Here is a 23856-nt window from a genome sequence, read left to right as displayed (position 1 = left end):
CTTTTTTCTCCAGTCTTGCCTTCCCATTTTATTTCATTGAGTTGATCTTCGACCTCTGATATCCTTTCTTCTGCTTGGTCCATTCGGCTGTTGATACTTGTGCATGCTTCACGAAGTTCTCGTGTTGCGTTTTTCAGCTCCATCAATTCACTTATATTCCTTTCTATTTTGTCCATTCTTGTTAGCATTTCGTCAAATCTTTTTTCAAGGCTCTTAGTTTCTTGGCATTTGGTTAGAACATGTTCTTTAAGTTCACAGAAGTTTCTTACTACCCACCTTCTGAAGTCTGATTCTGTCATTTCATCACACTCGTTCTCCCTCCAACTTTGTTCCCTTGCTGGTGAGGAGTTGTGATCCCTTTTAGGAGGAGAGGTGTTCTGGTTTCGGGTGTTTTCATTCTTTTTGCACTGGTTTCTTCCCATTTTAAGGATTTATCCACCTGTCGACTTTGTGGTTGTTGGCTTTCAGATTGGGTCTCAAATCTTTCAGATTGACGTTCTGTTTGTTGATGATGAGGTTATTTCTGTTTCTTGGTTTTCCTTCTGACAGTCTGGCCCCTCTGCTGTAGGTCTGCTGAGGTTCACTCCAGGCCCTGCTTGCCTGGGGTTCACCTGCAGCAGCTGCTGAACAGCAAGGGTTGTTACCAGTTTTCTTCTTCTGCTATCTTTGTCCCAGATGGATACCTGCCTAGTGTCAATCTGATCTCTCTTTTATGAGGTGTCTCTTTGGATATATAGGGGTCAGGGAGCTGCTTGAGGAGACGGTCTCTTCTTTATAGGAGCTCAAATGGTGAGCTGCAAGCTCTGTTGTTGTTCATTCAGAGCTGCTGGGCAAGTACTTTTAGGTCTGCTGCAGCAGTACTCATAAACTGCTTTTTGTTCCCTGGTGCTCTGTCCCAGGGATTTGGGGCTTTATTTACGAGTTTCCGTTATGCTGCCGCCTTCTTTTTTTTTTTTTTTTTCCCTCCAGCCCAGCAAGGAGGCAGCCTAGTCACTGTAGGCCTATAGCAGCTTTGCTGAGCTGCTGTGGGCTCCGCCCAGCTGCCCAGTGAACTTCCCTGCAGTCCTGTTTATATGGGTGTAGTTAGAACTGCTTTGGTGATGGTGGCTCGCCTCTGTTGGGGCGGAGTCTGCTGTGGCGGGTTGCCTTGGCAACGGCGGGCTGCCTCAGCAATGGCGGGTTGCCTTGGCAACGGCGGGCTGCCTCGGTAATGGCGGATGCGCCTCCCCCACAGAGCTGGACCGTCCCGGGTTCAGCTGTGCTTGCTGTGAAACTCTCAATCCAGAGTTTCTGGTTGCTGTTCTTTAGTGGGGGTGGGGCCAGCCGAGCCTGATCGCCCGTTTCCCTGCCTCAGAGCCTTTTTTAAGTTGGTGTTCCAGTCGCCTGTTGAAGAGGCGCCGGGGTCTGTTTGTTTTCCCCTGCGGCCACTCACTGCGCTGGATTAAACAGCGGCACTGAGGTTTGTGGCGCTTCTTTTTTTTTTTTTTTTTTTCCCCCTGGAATCTACTGTCCTGGTTCTCTGCTCAGTCCCCTTTTTGAACCTGCGAATGGGCGACTTCCCGTGGCACCAATCGCCAGCCAAAAGGGCCCCCGGACCCGTGTATTTTGTACAGAGAACCACGGCTCCGGGGCGCCGACAAAGCAGCTGCGTGGGGCAAAGCAGCCGCGCGGGGCAAAGCTGGCCGGCACAGCCGCGCTGACGACCGTGGAGCACCTCTGCCCGGGAATTTCCTAGTCTGTGGGCAATAAAAACGCGGCGTCCACTCACCCTCTGCGCTTTCACGGGGAGCTGCAATCCTGAGCTGTTCCTAAACGGCCATCTTGGATCGTCCCCCCAGGATGACAATTCTTAAGAATCCAATGATTTCCAGACCAATGTAGTATTGGTGTTCCTCTAATTTCTTCCTTTAATGTATTTTCTGACCTTATAGCAATAAGATAAATGAATTATCATACTGAGTGAGTCATGTATAGCACATGCAAAAAGAAGCAGTAATGCAAATGTTAGACAGAAATATGAATATCCAATATACCTGTGAAGGCATATTTCACAGGTATATTTTCAAGGTAATGTTTCAAAGGTAACATTTCAAAGGTAATGTTTGCAAGGTAATAGCCAATGTAATGTTCTATTCTCTGAAAAGAATGGTAGCATTGTTATATTTCACTGCAGCCAAGGTTTTTTTAAGAAAAAAAAAAGACTGCCTCTGGTAGTGTTTAAAATTTTATAACATTAGTTTTTTACCATAAAAAATTAATTTGTATAAATGGTTCCAGTGGAAACCAATAAAGCTGTGAATATAATCCAGAAAGAGAAAGAACAGTAAACAACCTTCTATTGTTCTGAGTAGAAAAACTCCCTGGTTCTTATTTTGCAAATGACTCACATTGCTATTAAATGTTTCCTTTTCATTGGGTCAATTATCAACATATTTTGAGAATAAGTTGTTTTCAGAAAGACATATAAACTGACAGAAAATCATAAAGGCTTAATAAATTAGATGAAATTTGCTTTTTCAGTTAGATCACTAAAACAAAAGTTCGACAATCTATGTATAACTTTCTATATGTATAATTTTGATTCTCACATTCCTCAGGACTCCTAACATATATTTACATACATATATATGTAAGAAATATAGATTTATGTAAGTATATGGATAAATATGTATATATTTTGATAGGGACTGCCAAGTTGCCCTCCTAGATGGTGAACCAATCGACACCTTTACAAATTAATCAAGAATAGTGTCCAATTTTTTTGCTATGAATTGTCAAACACAGAATTTAGCAATTGTTTTATAGGGGTAAAGTGGTATCTGACTTCCCTTGTTATTAGTGAGATAAAACCTATTTTCCTATTTTTCAAACTATTTGTATTTTTTTTCTATAAACACTCCACATTCCTTGCCCATTTTCATGGTTGTTTTGTTGATTTGTTAGATCTTTCATTCTTCATTTTCATAAATTCTTTAGGTTTGGGGGAAATTACCACTTTATAAGTGGCAATTTTTATTTCTTATTTTTCTTTGAGTTTGATTACACTGTTTTTTCCCTTGAAGAAATTTATCATTTTTGTGTGGCCCAGTTTATTAACCATTTTTTGTGGTATATAGACTTTTGTGTCAAAGTTAGAAAATTACTGAAGAAACTGTAAAGAATTCTGCCATGTTTTTGATAACTTTGTTTTCATTTTTAACATTTACATCATTTATCCATTTTGAATTTATCTTGGTTGAGTGAGGATTGAATTTTATTTTTTTCCTGATTATCAATTGTCCCAAAAATTGCTAGTTTCATTATTTTCCCAGTGATTTTTCTGTGTCATTATTTTTACATAATAAAATGCCATATGTATTAAAGTTAATTTTCTTTACTTTCTCCTGTTCTGTTGTTCTCTTTTTCTGTTCACAAATTGGTCGTGACAGTGTGTTCTAATCTGGTAAGGCTGTTCCCCTCCTCCCATTGTTCTTTTTCAGAACTTTTTTTGGATATTCTTAGTTATATTTTCTTGACATTCAAACTTAAGAAAAACCGTGTGTATTTATGAAAAATGAATTGTTACTGTGATTGCTTTTATTAATAAATACATTGAAACAGTTTATGTCCTTGTGATGTTGAGCTTTCCTCTCCAAAAACACAGTATGTCATCCCACTTACCTTCATCTTCTTTCATATTTGAAAAGATAGTTTTACATTCTTTCTTTTCTGATTTTGCTCATTTTTCTTACATTTATTACTCGGTATTTGATTATTTGTTACTATCATGAATTAGGTCTTCATCAGTATCTTATAATAGATTATTGTTTACATGTAATCAAGGCTATTAATTTATGTGTTAATACCAGTATCTTACTAAATAACTTTGATAGTTGTATTATATTTGTACTTAATTTTCATAAGCTTCCCAAGTATATAAAGCATCACCTGCAAATGATGATAGTTTCCCCTTTTCTTTCCAATTTTAATATCTCTAATTTTGCCCTCTTGTGAATGGTAACTATTCTCTCAGTGAAGTGTTATTTAACAGTTGATAGTGGGCATCCTTGCCTTGTTTCCAACTTTAGTCAAAATGCCTCTATTATTCTCCCATTGAGCCTGATACTGTCTTTGGGGCTGAAATAGATGTGTTTATCAGGTTATACAAATTTTCATTGATTACTACTTTGAGAATTAATTTCTATTTATCAAGAATGCATGTTGAATTTTGTCAAATAGCATTTTCGTATCAATGGAGTATTGATAATAAATAGAGAGGAATATTATTTTTCTCTTTAGATTAATATAATAATTGAATAGATTTAACAATATTGATCTGCTTTTGTGTTCTGGGAATAAACTCCCCTTGGTCATGATATATTTCTCTTGTAATGTGCTGATGGCTTCTGATTGATAAATTTTATTAACATTGAAGTGCATGAGTTAAAATGTTCTGTAGCATATGTTTTTCTGAAATTATTGATGGTTTTTGCTATACACAGTTCAAACAGAATTTGGATATACTTTTTTTATATGCCTTAGCACATTTTAGTAACACTGAAATTATGTATTTAAAAATTTATCCTGATCTATGGCAGAGGGTTCCTGGTGAGAGTTCCCTCATCTATTAAAATGTTCTGCTTCCTTCATCATTTTTTCTTCCCATACGTTTTCTTAGCTACTATACTAGTTCTTTCATTAATACTTGATATTCCATGAGTCAAGTTTAAAGATATTCATCTACTTTCAAAGGAGCCAGGTTGTTTTACAGTTCACCAAGTTTTGGTTGCCACAAAATAAGAAGGCTGCCTAAAAGCACTGCTGCTTAACATACTTCTTGTAACTCTGCCCGCCTCTGCTTGTTGAAGCTAACCTACATATGGTAGGGTGCATGCGGGTAGGGATTATGGTTCTGCTCCCACTCAGTTCCCCCAGGCATCTTTTATTACAAGCAAGGCTTTGACATCCTGGATAGGCCCCTCACCATGAGGAACTGTATTTGTGCTCTTCCTCTCTGGGGTCTGCTGCAGCTGCACTCTTTTTGTAGAGATCTCTTTTAAGCTTCTCTCATTTTCCTTCTGATGGCTCCTATAATGAATTAGTATCTTTTGGCAACCTTTTATATTTTATGGTGTCTTTCTTCTAGTTTCATTAACAATATTTTAAATATATTGTAGTATATAATATATGTAATAAAAAGATAATTTAATAATGATATTTTAAAGATAGAAGTTTAACAACCCATATGAATTGGCATTGATGGTCTATGACTCTGATAATGGTCAATCTTCTTGTAAAAATAAAAAGTATTAGGCCTATTAGTAGCCTGAAACTCCTATCATTGTGAAATCTAGTAGAGAATTGTTTTTCTGTTTATTGTGCTATTTATCACACCTAAGGAATACTTCAGCCAAATGGGTATGTATTTATTTGACAATAAGCAAATATGATTTATTTAAATATTAGATTATCTTTAACACAAATTTTAGGTAATCAGTAACTTTGTAATACAATTCTTTATTTGGCAGAAGTACTTACTATAGTACTTACAATAACACTTATAAAACATATAGCTCCTATCACACCTTAGGATTATCATATAATTTATCTGATTTGTTTTTGATATTTCAAGATTACATCATTACTGTGTAAAGGGAGCAGCAGTTGTATTTCATTCCATTGACAAGTATATTTAATGAATATAATCATGAAGTATAATTTTAAAATGCCACCCAACCAATGCAACAAGTTTTACCAGTTTTACATATTTAATAATCTTATTCTAAGTATGTTCATATATACATGTACATATATATATATATATATATATGTGCATATATATATATACACACACATATACGTGTGTGTGTGTGTGTGTGTGTGTGTGTTCATGGAATTTCACCAAGATTATGTAGAGGCTTTCCCTACATTCTCTAAAATTTAATCTCTTTAAGTAATGGAAATTAGTAACTGAAAAATTTTCTGATAGCAATTTTTAAATATTTATTTTCCTTTATGTTTATGCTATCATTCCCCAAGGTACAGTATAACTATTCTCTTAACAAATTGTACTTTGGTTGGGCTTCAAGTTTAGCTTTAGATTGCATTTTCTTCTTATGCCTAATGAGTAATGGAAATATCCATCTTTAAAACTTTCTGTATGTGAAGTACAAAGCCAAGTTATGGATAAAATGAAGTTAATATTTAGACTTTAAAATACACATTTAGCCAGGCGTGGTGGCTCAAGCCTGTAATCCCAGCACTTTGGGAGGCCAAGGCGTGTGGATCACGAGGTCAAGAGATCGAGACCATCCTGGTCAACATGGTGAAACCCCGTCTCTACTAAAAATACAAAACATTAGCTGGGCATGGTGGTGCGTGCCTGTAATCCCAGCTACTCAGGAGGCTGAGGCAGGAGAATTGCCTGAACCCAGGAGGCGGAGGTTGTGGTGAGCCGAGATCCTGCCATTGCACTCCAGCCTGGGTAACATGAGTGAAACTCAGTCTCAAAAAAAAAAAAAAAAAATACACATTTACCACTTACTCTCAGATATGGTATTGACATTTAGCCATATTATATACTAGAGGAAAACTAGATAAAATGTGTGGAAATCTTTTAGAAGTTATTAGCAAAAGAGCGGACTCTAGAATCATACTATCTGGACTTGAATCTTGTCTCTACCACTTAGTAGCTGCTGTGACTTTAAGCAAATCATTCAAGTTCTGCACCTTAATTTCCTCATCCATAAAATAGTCTCTTCCACAATTTGTTCAAAAGAAACCGTTGTGAGGATAAAATGAGTTAATATAATAGAATACTTATGACGATGCCTGGCAGCTATTATAATTTTAGTACAGCCCCTTCAGATAATTGCTGGAAGACCAGATTATGAATAACTGACTTATCTGAAGTGTAGCATGGTCTTCACAGATATTTAAAAGCTAACCATAAGATTAAAGACAATAAACGGATCTGATTAAAGACTTCTAGCACAAAGGATTTTGGAAGAATGAAGAAAAGATGTTCCAGATATTTAACACAGAACAAAATTATTTAGCTGAAAGCCATTAGATTTGTCAGTGCTTCAAAGTCTCCCAAAATTATCTTATTTACTTTCAATATTATTTTAATTAATTTTTCAAAAAGTAATCCAAAAAAACGTATGGGACAGCATTAATGTTTTGGCAAAGGCATAACAGCAAAGAATAACACTCAGAGGATAATATAAAAGCCTAAAGTGCATGCAAATTAAAATTTCAGAGCCAATCATAATATATTCTCAGTGTAATAAATCACAATGTTTACATAGATAAGAGGGGAATGTATAGCTAGCTCAAGGCATGCTGATATCAGATATGAAATGCATCTAGTATAGATGAGCAGAGAATTTCATTTACATTACAAGAAACTAAACACATTAGTCATAATTTTACTAAAATACTGTATATGGCTTAAGTTGCCACACTTCCAAAAGAACATAAAAGACCTAAGAAAGCTTGAAAAAGAGTAATGAAAAATTAAGAAATCTTTAGTAAAGAAATCCTAGGAATGAAGTTAAGGATTAGGGTAGTTAGCCTAAAAAGTAGTATATTCTTTTAGAATGTGGTGGGATTTTATGAAAATGGCACTAAGTAGTTATTTCTTTATAGAAAAGATGGCTAGCTTCAGATTTAAGACCACTAACTTACCAGAAAAAGCTTTTTGTTTTGATGAAGTTTTTCTATCCAGAAAATAAGGATATTATATGGTTTACCAGTGACCTCTCAGAGTTATTATACACATAACACACAATTTGCAATAAAAGTGCTAAGTAGTTTTGAAGTAAAAACACTAAGGGATGTTGTTATTGCTGTCATTGATAGTGTTATAGAATAACAGTAATTCTTAGGAAACCAACTTAATTAAAGACAGCATTTCAATTCAATGTAAAAACAAACTTCCTGATAATCACTGTGATAAAAGTGAAAATGAGATTCTGTGGGGAGGAATAAACGCCATCTTCATTCTCAGAGACCTTTCAAAACAAAAAGAAAACCATCATCCTAGGTTATTTTAAAGAGCGATCTGCATAAGAAAAGGGGTGAGGGTGCAAGTAGAATAAAATCCTGTGAGGTTTTTTTAGCCATTCTGAGATAGTGTAATCATGAATACGACCTGAAGTGACAACTACTAGGAAAAGATAAAAGCCTATAACAATCATTGATCCTATGAGGAGTGGAGCAGTATATTTAACCATGTATACGACCCGTGTTAGATTAGGTTCTTCAGAGAAGCAGACCAATGGGAGATTTCAAAGAGAGAAAGAAAGAGAGAGAGATTGATTGATTCATTTACTATGAGGAATTGGCTCACATAATTATGAAAAATGCAGTCAGCAAGCTAGAGACCCAGAAGAGTTGCTAGTATAGTTCCAGTCCAAATCTGAAGATCTGAGAACCAGGAGAGCCTATGGTGTAACTTCCAATTCCAGTCCAAGTTTGAGCCTGAAGGCAAGAGAAGACCAACATCCCAGCTCAGAAACAGACAGGCGAGAGAAAGAATACTTTCTTGTTCAGACTTCTATTCTATTCAGGTCTCAACAGATTGGATGTGGTTCACACACACTGGAAGAGGATAATTTGCTTTACTCAATCTACCAATTCAAATGTTAATTTCATCCAAAAACGCCCTCACAGATACACCTAGAAATAATGTTAACCAACTATCTGGGCACCATGCAGCCTAGGAAAGTTGATACATAAAATTAGCACTCACTAAATCTGTTTTTTTCATTTTCAAAATTTATTAATACTCGATAGTTATTAAATCCCCCTAGTAGGATTTCATAATATTGGATAAAGTGTGTAAAGTTGAACTTATGACATGGAAATGAGTGCTACTTGTTAATGTTACTATTTAATTGCTACAGTATTCAATGACTTGCTTTATACCTCAGAAACATTTTTCAAATTGATGCATGTAAAAATTTTGTATGTTAAAGCATGTGTTTCCATTCATGTCTGTAATAATCAGTGTAACAGTTCTTCCAAAATGAAAATAACATGAAATTTTAAAAAATCTATATTCAACATCTAATAGATATCCAATGTCAGATTTCTGACATTAATTATAAATAACATCTACCTCTAGCAAAATAAGTCTTTGTATATTTTATGCACTTATTGAAGATTATATTTTGTCAGATTTCAAAGGATTTGAGAGAGTCCTTAGTAAGCTAAGAGTCAAGGAAACATTTAAGGATAAAAGAGAACTGCATTCCGAAAGCATTAATTCTCTTACTCCATTCAGAGAATATTTATTTAATGTCTACCAATCACTGTAGTGGGATCTCAGGGATATGAAGGTGAATAAAGCACAGTTCTTCCCTTGGAGAAATTAAAAACTCTCTTACTGATCCATATTCAAGTTAATTTAAAGTGCTCCAATAAATATATGTGTAAGGGCTAATGTATGTGAGAAAGGCACCAATAATTGTGTATATAAAGTGCTATGGGACCTTTGAGACAGGTATTTTAGGCACTCAAGACACACGTTCTTAAAATAGAGCTTAAGTATTAGAAACAGAAACATATAGTTTCAGTGCATGGAGTTTCAGTCGTGCAGTTTTGGTGCATTTTTAATTACATTCCTGCTGACTCCCTAGATACCAAATGGCTCAAGCAAACCAGGTTACTCACTGTTTCTCAGTCTTACTCCTTACCTCCCTCCCTCTTCATGAACTGTCTCCTGGGGTCAGACAAAATAGGATTCAGATTACATGGATCTTGCTGAGCTTCAGTTTCCTTATTTTTAAAATGTGGGTGATAATTTATCTCTGAATTTTTTGATGACAAGAAATAATAAGATTAACATACTTGGCATTTTTAAGCATTCAGTAATTGGTAGTTATTATTCAGATGCTATCATGCCAAACTTTCTGAACTGGACTACCCTATCACCAATATCACCTAATAAAATTATTTCTTCAAAAATTGTTTTGAAGTTCTATATTTCGTGTCAAACTTATTTCTCACTCATTCTTCTAATGAGTGATTGCTCCTCTGCTACATAGGAAGGTTTTAAATTATATATATATTAGGATTGCCAGTAAATATATTTTAAGTTGAGTTAACATCGAGTCTAGAAAGAGAAGAAAAAAAATGAAAAGAAAGGATATGTCAAGACAATATTGTGTTCTACCAAAAGTTGCACAACCAGTTAGAGACAGAAGTGTGAGGGTGGAGCTGCTCTTCCTGATGCTCCGTATACATGCTGTTGTCTCAGGAAAGACAGCTGCTTATCTTTACAAACAAAATTTTTCCTCAAACCTTCACTTACCCAGTCCTTGTAAGGAATTAGCCAAATGGGAAATCAGTCCAATTAATTACAGAAAACACTTAATATAATATTTACTAGTGATTACTAAGTGGTTTGTGTGTGTACTCGTTCAATCTTCAAAGAATTTCATGAGTCAGGTGGACATTAATACTATATTCTTGTTTATAAATGAAGAAACTGAGTCACAGAGAGGTTATGGTACTTTTCCAAGGTCTTGCTGATAATGAGTGGTAGAGCCAGGATTCCAACCCAGCCTGACGGTTTTAATCACCCAGTATATTCCCTCTTATTTTTCATATCTTCTGATGTGCTCATTTAAAGTGTATAAATACTAAAATATTCCATACCAATTAAGTTTATCTCATTAGGTATTGTTCTTCCTCAACAACTTTGGCAGGAGTATATCTTTATATAATCAATCCATGCTACTTGTCCAAGTAATTCTCAGAACTTTATAAGTGCAAAGAAGCCCTCCTCTTCATGACAAATACTAAAAAGAGAGCAGAAATCATATTCTACTCCTGTTATCTTACTTTCATTTGCATCTGATTTAGGTTTGTGGTAGTCATTAGACATCTTTATCAAAAATGTCCAATCTTCTTTCTGATCCTATGATATCATTGTACCTCCTGCATCCTGATGTTGATATGGACACCAGGGTTGGCTTGGGCAACAAAACATGACTAGCAGTCATGTGCGTTGCCTGTGGGAGAACGCATGAAAAGCCAGTGCAAGATTTTCCACATCCCCTTTCCACTACAGAGGTGGTTGTAGAAGCATAGATTGAACAAAGCCTGAGTCCCAGAGTAACCACAAAGAGCACAGGCCTGGTGGCACGTCACAATGACACATTGAGTGAACATGGAATAAATGCTTCTTGAGTAAAGCCCCTGAGATGTTTGTGGTTACTACTAAAACCTAGCTGTTTCTATATCTTTCAAGGATCAGTTATCATTAGAGATCTTTATATGGTTCATATGTAGCTAAAATAGCTTAATTTTAGAATAGTTCTCAAATCCCATGGCATTGTTTGACTCATATTTTATGCTTTGTGAGTTTTCACAACATATGTTTTCTATAAATGTAAAGCATGAAAATATTTCCTAGGTGTTAAAACAGTTTTTAGAATTCTAATTAGCATTGAAATTGCCTATACTTTCACTTGCAGGGATGCTCCCTTAGAAATCTGAAATTATTCATAATTACACATATGGTAGTGTCATTAATGTTTTGTTTTTGTTATTGTTGCTTTGAGTTGTTGTGAATGTTTTCTTCACTCTTCTCCTTTATTTGTAGACCACTGGACCTAGGGTGACTCAACAAAGTATTTTTGAAAATATTTTAATACAACTCTTGATGGAGTTTTCAACTACAACATTTCCTTCTCACTGTTACACTAACTGTTTACTATAGAGGTCAGAGACAATATGTGTATGTGTTCATCACATTCTCTAAATAACTATATTTTCATAAGTCTTTTGGAAACTTTTCCAAGACTATTAGTCTTTGAATCATTCTAGCTTGGATTATTCTTGAATTTCATTTTTATAATAATCAAGACCTTAATTATTCAAACTCACAGAAGGAAACAGCATAGTACATAAATTCAAAACCATAACTGATCCAAGATATTAATATTTGGCTCTGAAAATCATGTAACATTTTATTAAGGAAGCATCTTACATTTCAGACTTACAGAAAGTTACAAAAATATACTAGGAAACTAACATATGCCCTCACCTAGCTTACTAAAAGGTTAACGTCTTACATCAGATCACTACAATTTTCAAAACCAAGAAAGTAACTGGCTACCTGCCTGAAGTTCCAGCTGTTCTGGAGGATGAGGCAGAAGGACTGCTTGAGCCAGCCTGGGCCAACATAGCAAGAACCCCCTGTTACTTAAAAAACTTTCCTTAAATTTAAGAACCAGAAAAGTAAATTGATACACTATTATTAATTAATCTAAAGAACTTATTTCAATTTTGTCAGTTCCTACTAATACACTTTTTGGGGGCCAGCATTCAAACTGGACATTTAGCTGTTGTGTCTCCTGAGCATCCTTTCATCTGGGACGGTTTTTTTCTTTTTCTCTTTCATCACTGACACTTTTGAAAATGGTTACACTGTATAGAGAACCTCTCCATTTAGGGCTGTCTGACATTTTCCTCATGATTAAATCCAGGTTATGTATTTTTGATAAGAATGCCAGAGAAGTGACGTTTCTAAGTGCATTATATCAAGAGATGTGATGTTATATCTCATTACTGTTGATGTGAACTTTGATCATGTAAACAACATACTGTCTGCTAGATTTCTGCACTACAGAGTTGCTCTTATTCTAATAAATATATTTTTAAATGGTTTCACATTCTTTCTCTCCCACCTTTCTTTTTTTCCCCTCCTTCCCAAATATCATACGAAGTGGTGATAGTGGAAAATTAGAGAGACACTAATTAAGCTGACGGATTCCCAGTATTAATTCTCCAAACCATTTTGTATTTTTCAGAATAATGATTTACTCTGAACAAAAGACTCCATTTTATAGGAAAGGTCTAGATTAATATTTTCTTCTAAAAGTTGTCCTGGGGAATTTTGCCAAAGGGCACATTTAATATCTTCTTAAAATTTTGGTCCTAAATATACCCCATTCCCAGAAGCAGCCATATGGTAAAGAGTGAAAGAAAATATAATTGTACTTTGCTCCATTCTGGACCCTAAAGCCTTCAGAATAAAATTGGAATTATATATATTTCTAGTTATTTCATTAACAAAAAGAATTGCATGAAGACAATCGCATGCTGTGTAACATAGCATAAATTCCCTGTACCTGCTTAAATACCCTTTTCCTTTGGTTTTCCTTTTCTACTAAAGCACTACATACTTGGTCTCAACCCAATCTTCAATTCTTGAATAATTTAAAGAAAGTACCTTGAAAGCGGAATCACTTAGAATCCAATATACATTTGGCAGTGCAAGATGAAAGATTCAGATTTTATACTTGGATAACTTGAGTATGACTGAGCTCGATCCAAGGTTCACAGAGGCCAGAGCAGTGATCTAACACCTCTCAGAAAATGAGCAATTAATGGCACTTAGGCTGACTGCAACTAGAATACAGTCTGATAAGAGGAAAAGTCACGTGCTTTGCAGCCATGAAGCATGATGTCGAAGAATGCCTACAGGGACCAAAATGGGCTGGAGCACTCTCTTGTACACAGCATCATGGGCAAGGAGTGAGAGATGGATGGAGGAGTTGACAATTGTATTAGAGAGTCATCATGTGAGAACCTGAGCTTAGAGCTCACTCTGTCTAATTAATAAGGAAATAAAACAGTGAGTGGATTTTGAGCACAATGACTAAAAGTTGTCTGCCTTCTTCCCCTAAATAATTCCATTTAAGTAACTATGTCTTAATATATTATTTTGAGGTAAAAAATTATTAAAATGGGAACGTTTTGACTTAAATATTTAAAACTAATAATGAATTATATTTACTTCATGCTTAATGTTTTATATAGCATTCTCATACTTAATATATTGCTTAATCCAGCTCCAGTGTGAGTTAAAACTCTCCCCCTATTTTAAAGATAAGGAAGCTGAATTGTGGACAGACTGTAAGTGGCTCTATAGATACATAGCCAGAATAAAATGGTGGCAGAATAAACTAAAATTATCTTGAGTTTTCCACATACATTTTACCAGTGAAAACAATTTTTTCTAACTCAATGGGGATTGGAAACACTAAGTTTGTAGGCAAGTAAAATTTGATATTTTACATTCTGGATTATTTTGGAAACTTAAATACTGATGCAAAACTCCTTAGCCCACTTTAAAAAAAAAGAAAATTTACAAATTCACATGAGAAATCTATAGATTTTTATGGATACCAAAATTTGGTTAACTTCATTGTCAGGAAATTAAATTATACAATTAAAAATCAAATGTTATTAAATCATCAAGCATTGATGCTTTTAATAAAATTGTGATTGGCAGAAAATATTTGAAATATGTAAGAACAGTACAGATGTCTATAACTTGCCCTCCCTTAAAGATTCCTTTAGAAAGTGGTTAGGTCATGCGGGCTCTACTATCATAAATGGGATTCATTCCCATGTAATAAAGACCTGAAGAATCCTGTCTGTCCTCTTCATCATGTGAGGGTACATAGAAGTTGCCATCTTTGAAGAGGAAAGCAAGCACTCACCAGACACTGAATGTGCTGGTGTCTTGGTCTTGGACTTCCCAGACTTAAGAACTGTGAGCAATACATTTCTGTTGTTTTTAAATTACCCAGTCTTAAATACTCTGTTATAGTAGCCCAAACTGACTAATATGCTTGGCTTTCAAAATTGGTTCAGAATAAAGACTGATAATAGAAAATGGGGTGAGTGACCAGGATTTGATGTTTGCACTGGGAAGGAAAATTGTATGACTAGAAGAAATGTAGTACAAAGAGCATTTTCTTTGAGTATGAGCAAATCAGAATATTAACAGAATAAGAAGCAACTGAGCACTCCCTCATTTTGCAGATAGGGAAGCTGAGGCACAGGTAATTAAAATGAGTATTTGCTGAGGTTACACAACCTGTGAACTGGACTGGAACTTCATCCTCTGACTTCAAGTTCGATGTGATTTGCATGCCACCACTTTGCATCTTTGCCAGTGTGTTAGCTATGTAATGTATAGAAAGTCTTCTGAACATAGCATGTGACTCTACTAATTACATATGATACTAATTTGCTGCTTACTAAATATGACATATGTGATACTGTTTAAGTCCTACAAATGACAAAGTTATACACACATGCGCGCACGCACACACACACACACACAGAGTACATGCATGTGTGTTGTCTAAGCTGCCATCCAGTCTATGGCATTCTGCTATACAAAATAGGGCTAATACAAACAAGAGGTTTGAATAAAACACTCATCAATGTATTACACATTTAATTATACTCTAGGCACTAGAGTGAGAAAGCTGAGCAAGGTAAGGCCCTTTCATTTGGTAAGCTCATCTTCTAATAGAACAGACACATAAACAAAACCCACTAATATAATGTAATAATAAAGGCAAGTTAGAGTTATCCAGACTATTAAAGAGCAGAGCTAGGAGACATTAGGAAGGTGACAGTAGTGGCAGTGGAAGATGGAGCCAACAATATGTTTAAAAAAAGTGTCTGAAGCTTTGAACTCCTGAGTTTGGAATCTAAAAATATGTTGTGTGCTTGTGACAAAACAGAATGGTGATGGGATGGACAGAAGAACACCAGAAACACAAGTAGAAACTATATAATTTATTTAATAAAAATAATGTGAAAACTTAAACACAAAATGTACACAAATAGGAGACTATGAGATGGTAACCAGTTCCCCACATCCTCATAAGGACAAAACAGGCTGGTGAAAGCATCTAAACATTTACACAGACTAAGGATTCTACAAGTTAAAGAAGTTTATCTTTTCCATATTTGTTATGGAATTTCAATGACTTTTTACCCAGTCCTCTATCTAATTGTAATTTACCACTGGGAAGACTGGCTAAATTCCTGCATATATCCTACAGTAAAGCAACCCCAGTACATCTCTGAGTTTTTATTCGTGAGATTGGATGAATCAAAGGTAAATTTCTTAGGCACAACATCCCTTAGCAAACTCAGGCTTCAGGCCTGCCTAAAGTCTGTCTCACATACGTAGCCACCAATTCTCACATGTATTCAAATTTCTTTTGAATGATAATTAATCAATGCAAAGCCATCCTATTTTAATTTAATGGGAGCCAGGTGACTTTAGGTTGTGAATTAAGATGAATGAGAACTTAAAACCTTAGGTGGGATAAGGTTAACGTCTGAGAGCACATGGGTAGGCTACAAAAATCTTACTGGAAAAACAAAAACAGGATTAAGAATGCGTGTAGTTGGTAGGGCACAGGTTAGTCCAGAAGTGGGTGTCAAATGTAATCTGTACAAGTATTAGAAGTGGATCAAGACATATAATCTCAATTTAATGTTGATAGGCTAACTTTGGAAATGGAGCCAGGTGACTTTACCAGATGGCTTCCCCCATAACATAACTTACTTAAGAAGAGTTTCATCTCTAGATTTACACCTGGTGGTTTGCCTTCACCTATAGTAAAGGCATGATCTGCCAAAGCTGGCAAGGGCAAATGATCAGATTGGCAGTAAATTGCCGAATGGCTGCCTAGGCATGGGGGAAGAAAAGGAGACCTCCTTTGAGAGTGCTGAGAAAGGAAGGCAGAAGTCATTGGCTCGGGGTCTAGATTGTTTGATGATTATGATATAAACCACCATCAGTGATAAAATTGATGGAGAAGAAAGGATAGTTGAGGGATTAGACATTTAAATGAGGTTAAAATTCAGCCAAGACAGAGGAATAGAGTTGAAAGAAGATAGGAAGATGCAGTTTGAAAATAAAATTTCAGAGATGAAGATGAGGGACAGGCCGAGAGGGGCAGAAGGAACATGACTAAACAAATTATTATCAGATTTTAGTATAATGTGGTTATTGACTGAATGCTTCATCCTCATCCTGCCACCTCCAAACTAACTGCATCCACAGAGTTATTGCTTTAAATGACAAAACCAGCAGAGGGTCCAAAGCCATGACACCACTACCTACCACTTTCCTAGGGTTCTATCTACATGATTTTGTAATTACACATCCTTAGGAAAGCTTTCACAACAGCTCCATATACTCTTTGGCCCTAGGCTATAATGACTGCATTAGTGAAAAAGCAAAATGTCTGACTATGAGTTTAGAGACCATTGGCATATAATCAAAAAGCATCATAGGTACTATTTGGATTGATAAGACAAATCTAATTATTTTCCTGGTTCAGCTCATAAAAAAAACAAAACAAGCAAAACAGCAAACAAAAGCAATATTCTTTGGCATTAACTATGAATTAGCATGAATGACTTTATGCATTTTTCTCATATAGGGAATTTTTGTTTTGATGTCCTTCAATGCATCAAACTATATTGCATTCTGTCTGTGGTTACTCTGCAAATCTAACAAACATGAAGCCTTTCCCCTACGGCTTCCAAGATACCTTCCTTAATTGCCACCATGTTTATGTTAAAACTTACTGCTATAGTATTCTTCACAGAAAAAGCATTGTCATTTGCAAACTTTCTTGACATGTGAAAGATGCAATACATTTTTCCATATAAATATTTTTCTTAGAAGTTATAAGGAGGTGCTGAAGCAGTCTACCTGTGGTAAAGCAAGGGACATCTACATCCAAATATCTCATGTTTGAATTTTGACTGACTTCCTACAAACTGCTGTTATACCTCTATCAGCTTTTGCAAAGTAGACCACAGAAAGCAATATATTTTGAAACATTCAACATCATCAAAATATAAGCTCTTTATGCAAGAAAATTTAGGCAAGTTCTTTATCTTTGCCCTCACTTTCTCATATCTAAGATTGAGATGATGATGGTATTTAACTCATACCAAAACACTCGTTTTGTGAGGATAATGAGTTGAATCACACAAAGTGCTTTAACGGTGCTTGGCACGTAGTAGGTATTCAATAAAATTAACTAAAAATGCTGTCTCTAATTATAGCTTCCATATATTAAAGGTACCATGCTGGGAGTGTTCATATATTAGGCTATTAATCTTTATTATAACCATTAGTTAAACAGTATTATCCACGTTTTGTATATGAGAAAATGAAGGCTTAGACTAGTCATCTAACTCACCAAACCCCACACAGTTGGTGAGGGACTGAGTTGGGATTTGAATCCTGTTATGTAAGACTCCAAAGCCAATCCTCTTAATCACTATGCAATACTTGCCTTCCTTAGAATGTGAACCTGTAAGAATCTTTCTCATTTGCATCTTGAAAGAAAACAAATCTAGAGTTGATTATAGTAGCTTTTAAAACTGTAGTGGATTACAAGTTAAAGTATGAATAACTTGCAAGACATACTACTAGCAGACAAGCCTGTGCACACTGTCTCACATAAGCTTTATTTTCCTGGGTTGATAAGTTATTTTTGATTTTATTTTGTTTGTTTTTTACTTTTGATTTAATTGTCTAAGGGTTAAAAAGAGATAAAAGGTGAAAATGTTTTCTGCTGCATTCCACAGGATTATCATTTTTTGACACTCTGACTTTAAAAATGAGCCCAAGAAATGGCTTAATTGACCTATGGACAAGTGACCTTATAAGACTGTATCTAGGCCGGGCGCGGTGGCTCAAGCCTGTAATCCCAGCACTTTGGAAGGCCGAGGCGGGTGGATCACGAGGTCAACAGATCGAGACCATCCTGGTCAACATGGTGAAACCCCGTCTCTACTAAAAATACAAAAAATTAGCTGGGCATGGTGGTGCGTGCCTGTAATCCCAGCTCCTCAGGAGGCTGAGGCAGGAGAATTGCCTGAACCCAGGAGGCGGAGGTTGCGGTGAGCCGAGATCGCGCCATTGCACTCCAGCCTGGGTAACAAAGAGTGAAACTCCGTCTCCAAAAAAAAAAAAAAAAAAAGACTGTATCTAATTCATACAAGCCTCATGCCATAAGGCCCTGTTAGCCTCTTCAAGCATTCCACATGTACCTTACACAAACCAATTCCATGTAAATCTGGGGGCAGTGGGGGTGGGGAAGAACCAGCAAGTAGGACTTCTCAAAGATGAACAGAAACTATGCACTTGTCTATGTGTATGTTTGTGTGTATACACATATGTGTGTATTTGCACACACATACATGCCTGTCTGCTTGGGTCATCTCTTTCTCATAGCAGACCTAGTCTTTATGGGATATACAGAGAGAAAGTTTCCATAAAATACCACCACCTATGAACATGTAAAATTCTGTCTGAAGCCTGGGAGCAAATGAACCACTGCCTTTTTGGTTCATGTACATGTGTAGGACATAAGAAATGCTTTCAACCCATGTTATGGAAACCCTTCAACTAGCAAAAATAGGAGGCTCAGGGATGTTTAGAGGCTTGTTGAAAATTATATGGCTAGTTGGTTGTCATGCAAAAAATTGAACTCAGTTTTTATTGTCTAATCATGTGCTTTTCTTACTGAATGATGTTGCCATTTTAATTCAACGGGAAAAACAGAGCAACGACTTTTAAAACTACAAATCAACAGGAAAGTTTTTGAAATCATGTGTTGATTACCAATGTATTTCTCAATAAAATAAAATATTATTATAATTGAAAAATAAGGGCTACAAAATAATGTAGCTATTTCTAAGTAAATCCTCCCAACCAAAATCACAAAATGATGGCATAGAAAGTATGGGCACAATAATACCTTTTTGTTCAGACAAGAATATCTTGGATTACATAATTTAAAATTCAAATTTTTTTTTACCATTATCTTATCAGTCTTTTAATATAGCTTGTATTTAACAACATAAGTGTGATGAGTGCAGCAGTTCATAGAAACTGTAGTAGAAAAGCACATAGAAGCATTGTTCAGGATTTTTCTTTTTACATATGTCTTTGGTGTATGACTAATTCTGCACATTACTTCTCCCCACCTGGCTTCATTTAAATTGCAAATAAATAAAGAACAAGATGATACATTTCCCAAAGTTCATAACATGTGCTACACGATCCATTAAATATAAAAAGATAATGGAAGTAAATACATCTTACTTAAGCTTCAAGCATGTTTTTATTTTGCGTCAAAATATCGTGTTATGATTCCTCACATACTAGGAGATCAAAAGAAAGTACTTCAGAAGCACTATCACCTCAATGATGAACCAAATGTCCCTGTCACCCAGAACTCAGGGGTTTCCTAGGATTCAGGACCTTCAGAGCTAAAATTTATACAGTCTCAGGTTGATCACTCTATAGTCAGCCCAAATGTATAGATTCACAGGCCCCTCAGGAACTGTTGTTGATCCCGTGGATAGCTAATCCAGACCACTTTTAACGGCACAGTTGATTCTCATGGAAACCTTAAGTAATTTTCCATCTTTCTGGGTCACAATTTTGTGGAATCTGTTAATTGTGAATCTAGGCACTGATTCTGTAATGGACCTGCCTAAATGAGTGGCTGTAAGTATACATGTCTGCATGCTCTGGTTTTGAAAGAAATGGGGAATAATTCTGAAACAAGAGGCCTCAAACAACTGGAAGAAGTTGTATGTCATTTTCTAGTACTTTCTGGTTAGGCTTTCACCATCAATAACAATCATCAGTAGCATTTTTTTTTTTTTTTTTGCAATTGATTCTCTCCTGAACTACTAGCCTAGTGAATTTCTATGAAACTCTTCCATTTTTCTGATTCTAGAATGCTCTGTTACAGAAAGCAAGCAAGACAGAAATACAGCTGAAGGAATAAGTGTGGTAAACTGGGACATGGAGACATACAGACTTTTAGAACCTGACGTTTTTAAGTAATTTGCCAAAGCTGACCAAGCTTATTTCCTTTCCAGCATTAATAATTGCTTGGCACTGAAGAAATGCCTGCTGATAGAGCATTTTATGATATTTTATTATCTCTGTCTTGGAAAATGGTAGCCACTGATAATCTAATAGAGAGGAGAAACTCACTTCATTAATTTATTATAGCCCAGAATCCTGGGCAGTGTGTTTGATTACAGAGAATATTCCTTTATTTCTTCAAAATTAAAAAACTGGCAGAACACAGTAGATGACGTAATGCTTTTGGTTAAATGCCTTCCGGATTCCATTTTCTGAAAGACCTGCCAAGAATTTGCAGTTTAAGTTTCTCCTACCATTTTGATATTTGCTGGTTTTCTCCTGATTTTCTTCTTACTTTAATAACAAGCTCACACTGGCTATATTAGGTATTTTTGTCTTTGTCTATATGGTGCCATACAGTCAGAGGTCTAGGCCCTGACCCTGGCAGCACTGCTAATCCTTGAGTCTGTGACCTTGGGCATAGTCCCTCATCACACTGGGCTTCTGTTTCTTTATCTATGAGATGGAGTATTTGCATTAAGGTCTCCTCCAGGCTTAATATTTTATGATTCATTTTGGATTAAAAGTTGCGGAAAAATAAGTATTTTCAGAGATTTTCACAAAAGAACTATATCTAAGTTTTGTTAAATTCCAATTAAAGAATGAGTTCTTTGATCTAGTCTTCAGTTTGGAGTGTACAGTATATAGAGTCCAGGAGCTATTGTGATGGATGCTGCAGAAATGCTTATTGTGTTCACAGACTATTCCTGATGGAAAAAAAAAAATCTGGAGGATTTCTGCAAAGGCGAGAATTCACTCATAAATGACACTTTTGCTTTTGGACAGAGTTGTGCATTATTTTGTCTGCTCTACTTTGAGAGAGTTTCACCATCTGTCTAATGTTAGCAATTATTTGTTTTTCTAATTAATTGATAGAATCTATTTTTTAAACAAATAATTGCATCATGTCAATTTAAGAAAAAGGATGTGGCTACATGCTTTTGTACATAGTACACAAAAATGGAATCAGAGAAACTGTGTGTTAGAGCTGATAGGGGCCTCAGGGATCAATTATTCCAACTCTCTCATTTTGTAGATGAGGAAAAACACAAGCTCATTGTTAGCAAAGCAGGAAACCTATATCTTTTGATTCCTATCCTATCTTTCTCATTCACGGTAGTACATTTCTTGTGATATTTAAAATCTGTCAGTTTCAAAATGAGAGTGAAACTAAAAGAAACAAAGTCTTAAAAATCACTTTATCATACAGGAAAGTTTCATGGGGCCACATCAGAGAAGCCAAATATTTGACAAGGTCCATAACAACAACAAAAATACATTGTCTATTTTTTAATTCAAAATTTTGAATTTTTATTGTCATAATTTACATTTTTATGTAGCCTCTCTCTCTCTCTCTTTTTTTTAAAATTATACCTCAAGTTCTGGGATACATGTGAAGAACATGCAGGTTTGTTACATAGGTATACATGTGCCATGGTGGTTTGCTGCACCCATCAACCCATCATCTTCATTAGGTATTTCACCTAATGCTATCCCTTCCCTACTCCCCACCCTACAATAGGCCCCGGTGTGTGATGTTCCCCTACCTGTGTCCATGTGTTCTCATTCTTCAACTGCCACATATGAGTGAGAATATGCAGTGTTTGGTTTTCTGTTCCTGTGCTGGTTTGCTGAGAATGATGGTTTCCAGCTTCAGCCATATCCATGCAAAGGACATGAACTCATCAGTTTTTATGGCTGCATGGTATTCCATGGTATATATGTGCCACATTTTCTTTATCCAGTCTATCATTGATGGGCATGTAGGTTGGTTCCAATTCTTTGTTATTGTGAACAGAGCTGCAATAAACATACGCTGCAATAAACATACATGTACATGTGTCTTTATAGTAGAATGAATTATAATCCTTTGGGTATATAAGCAGTAATGGGATTTCTGGGTCAAATGGTATTTCTGGTTCTAGATCCTTGAGGGATCGCCACACTGTCTTCCACAATGGTTGAACTAATTTACACTTCCACCAACAGTGTCAAATCTTTCCTGTTTATCCACCTCCTCCCCAGCATTTGTTGTCTCCTGACTTTTAATAATCACCATTCTAACTGGCGTGAGATGGTGTCTCATTGGGGTTTTGATTTGCATCTCTCTAATTGACCAATGATGAGCTTTTTTTCATGTTTGTTGACCGCCTAAATATCTTCTTTTGAGAAGTGTCTGTTCATATCCTTTGCCCACTTTTTGATGGAGATTTTTCTTGTAAATTTGTTTAAGTTCCTTATAGATTCTGGATATTAGCCCTTGTCAGATGATTGATTACAAAAATTTTCCCTCATTCTGTAGGTTGCCAGTTCACTCTGATGGTAGTTTCTATTACTTTGCAGAAGCTTTTTAGTTTAATTAGCACCCACAAAAGTGTGAGAATATGCAAAGTTTGTCTTTCCTTGCCTGGTTTCTTTCACTTAACATAATATCCTCCAGTTCCATCCATGATGTTGCAAATGAAAGGATAACATTCTTTTTTTATGGCAGAACAGTACTCCACTGTGAATATATACCCCATTTTCTTTATCCATTTGTCTGTTAAGGGACACTTAGGTGGCTTCCAAATATTGCCTATTGTGTATAGTACTGGAATAAACATGGGAATGCAGATATCTCTTCGAAACACTGATTTCCTTTCTTTTGGGATCTAGTGAGATTGCTGGATTGTATGGTAGCTCTATTTTAGTTTATGGGGAACCTCCAAACTGTTCTCCATAGTGGTTTTACTAATTTACATTCCCACCAACAGTGCTCGAGTGTTCCCTTTTCTCTACTTCCTCACTAGTATTTTTGATTGCCTGTGTTTTGGATATACGCCATTTAAAGTAGGGTGAGATAACATCTCATTGTAGTTTTGATTTGCATTTTTCTAACGCAAAGGATTTATAATCCTTTGGGTATATACCCAATAATGGGATTGCTGGGTCAAATGGTATTTCTGGTTCTAGATGCTTGGGGGATCACCACACTGTCTTCCACAATCGTTAAACTAATTTACACTCCCACCAGTATAAAAGTGTTCCTATTTATCCACAGCCTTACCAGCATCTGTTGCTTCCTGACTTTTTTTTTT

General features: G+C 35.8%; 1 protein-coding gene and 1 long non-coding RNA gene across 5 annotated transcripts in view; both read left to right on the top strand.

Moving 5' to 3' along the window:
• BANK1 (B cell scaffold protein with ankyrin repeats 1) overlaps positions 1 to 23856 on the top strand; it is a 307020-nt gene that overhangs the window by 189946 nt on the left and 93218 nt on the right. The window lies entirely within an intron of this gene.
• On the top strand, positions 1716 to 15179 carry LOC116538932. Its single transcript, XR_004263851.1, has 3 exons — positions 1716 to 1963; positions 8193 to 8194; positions 15168 to 15179. It is a non-coding gene; the product is annotated as an uncharacterized LOC116538932 (long non-coding RNA).

The sequence above is a fragment of the Sapajus apella genome, unplaced genomic scaffold, assembly GCF_009761245.1.
Source record: "Sapajus apella isolate SASKATOON/1434 unplaced genomic scaffold, GSC_monkey_1.0 scaffold124, whole genome shotgun sequence".
NCBI lineage: Eukaryota > Metazoa > Chordata > Mammalia > Primates > Cebidae > Sapajus > Sapajus apella.
Note: the sequence above shows the minus strand (reverse complement) of the source record. Positions and strands in the feature narration are given on the sequence as shown.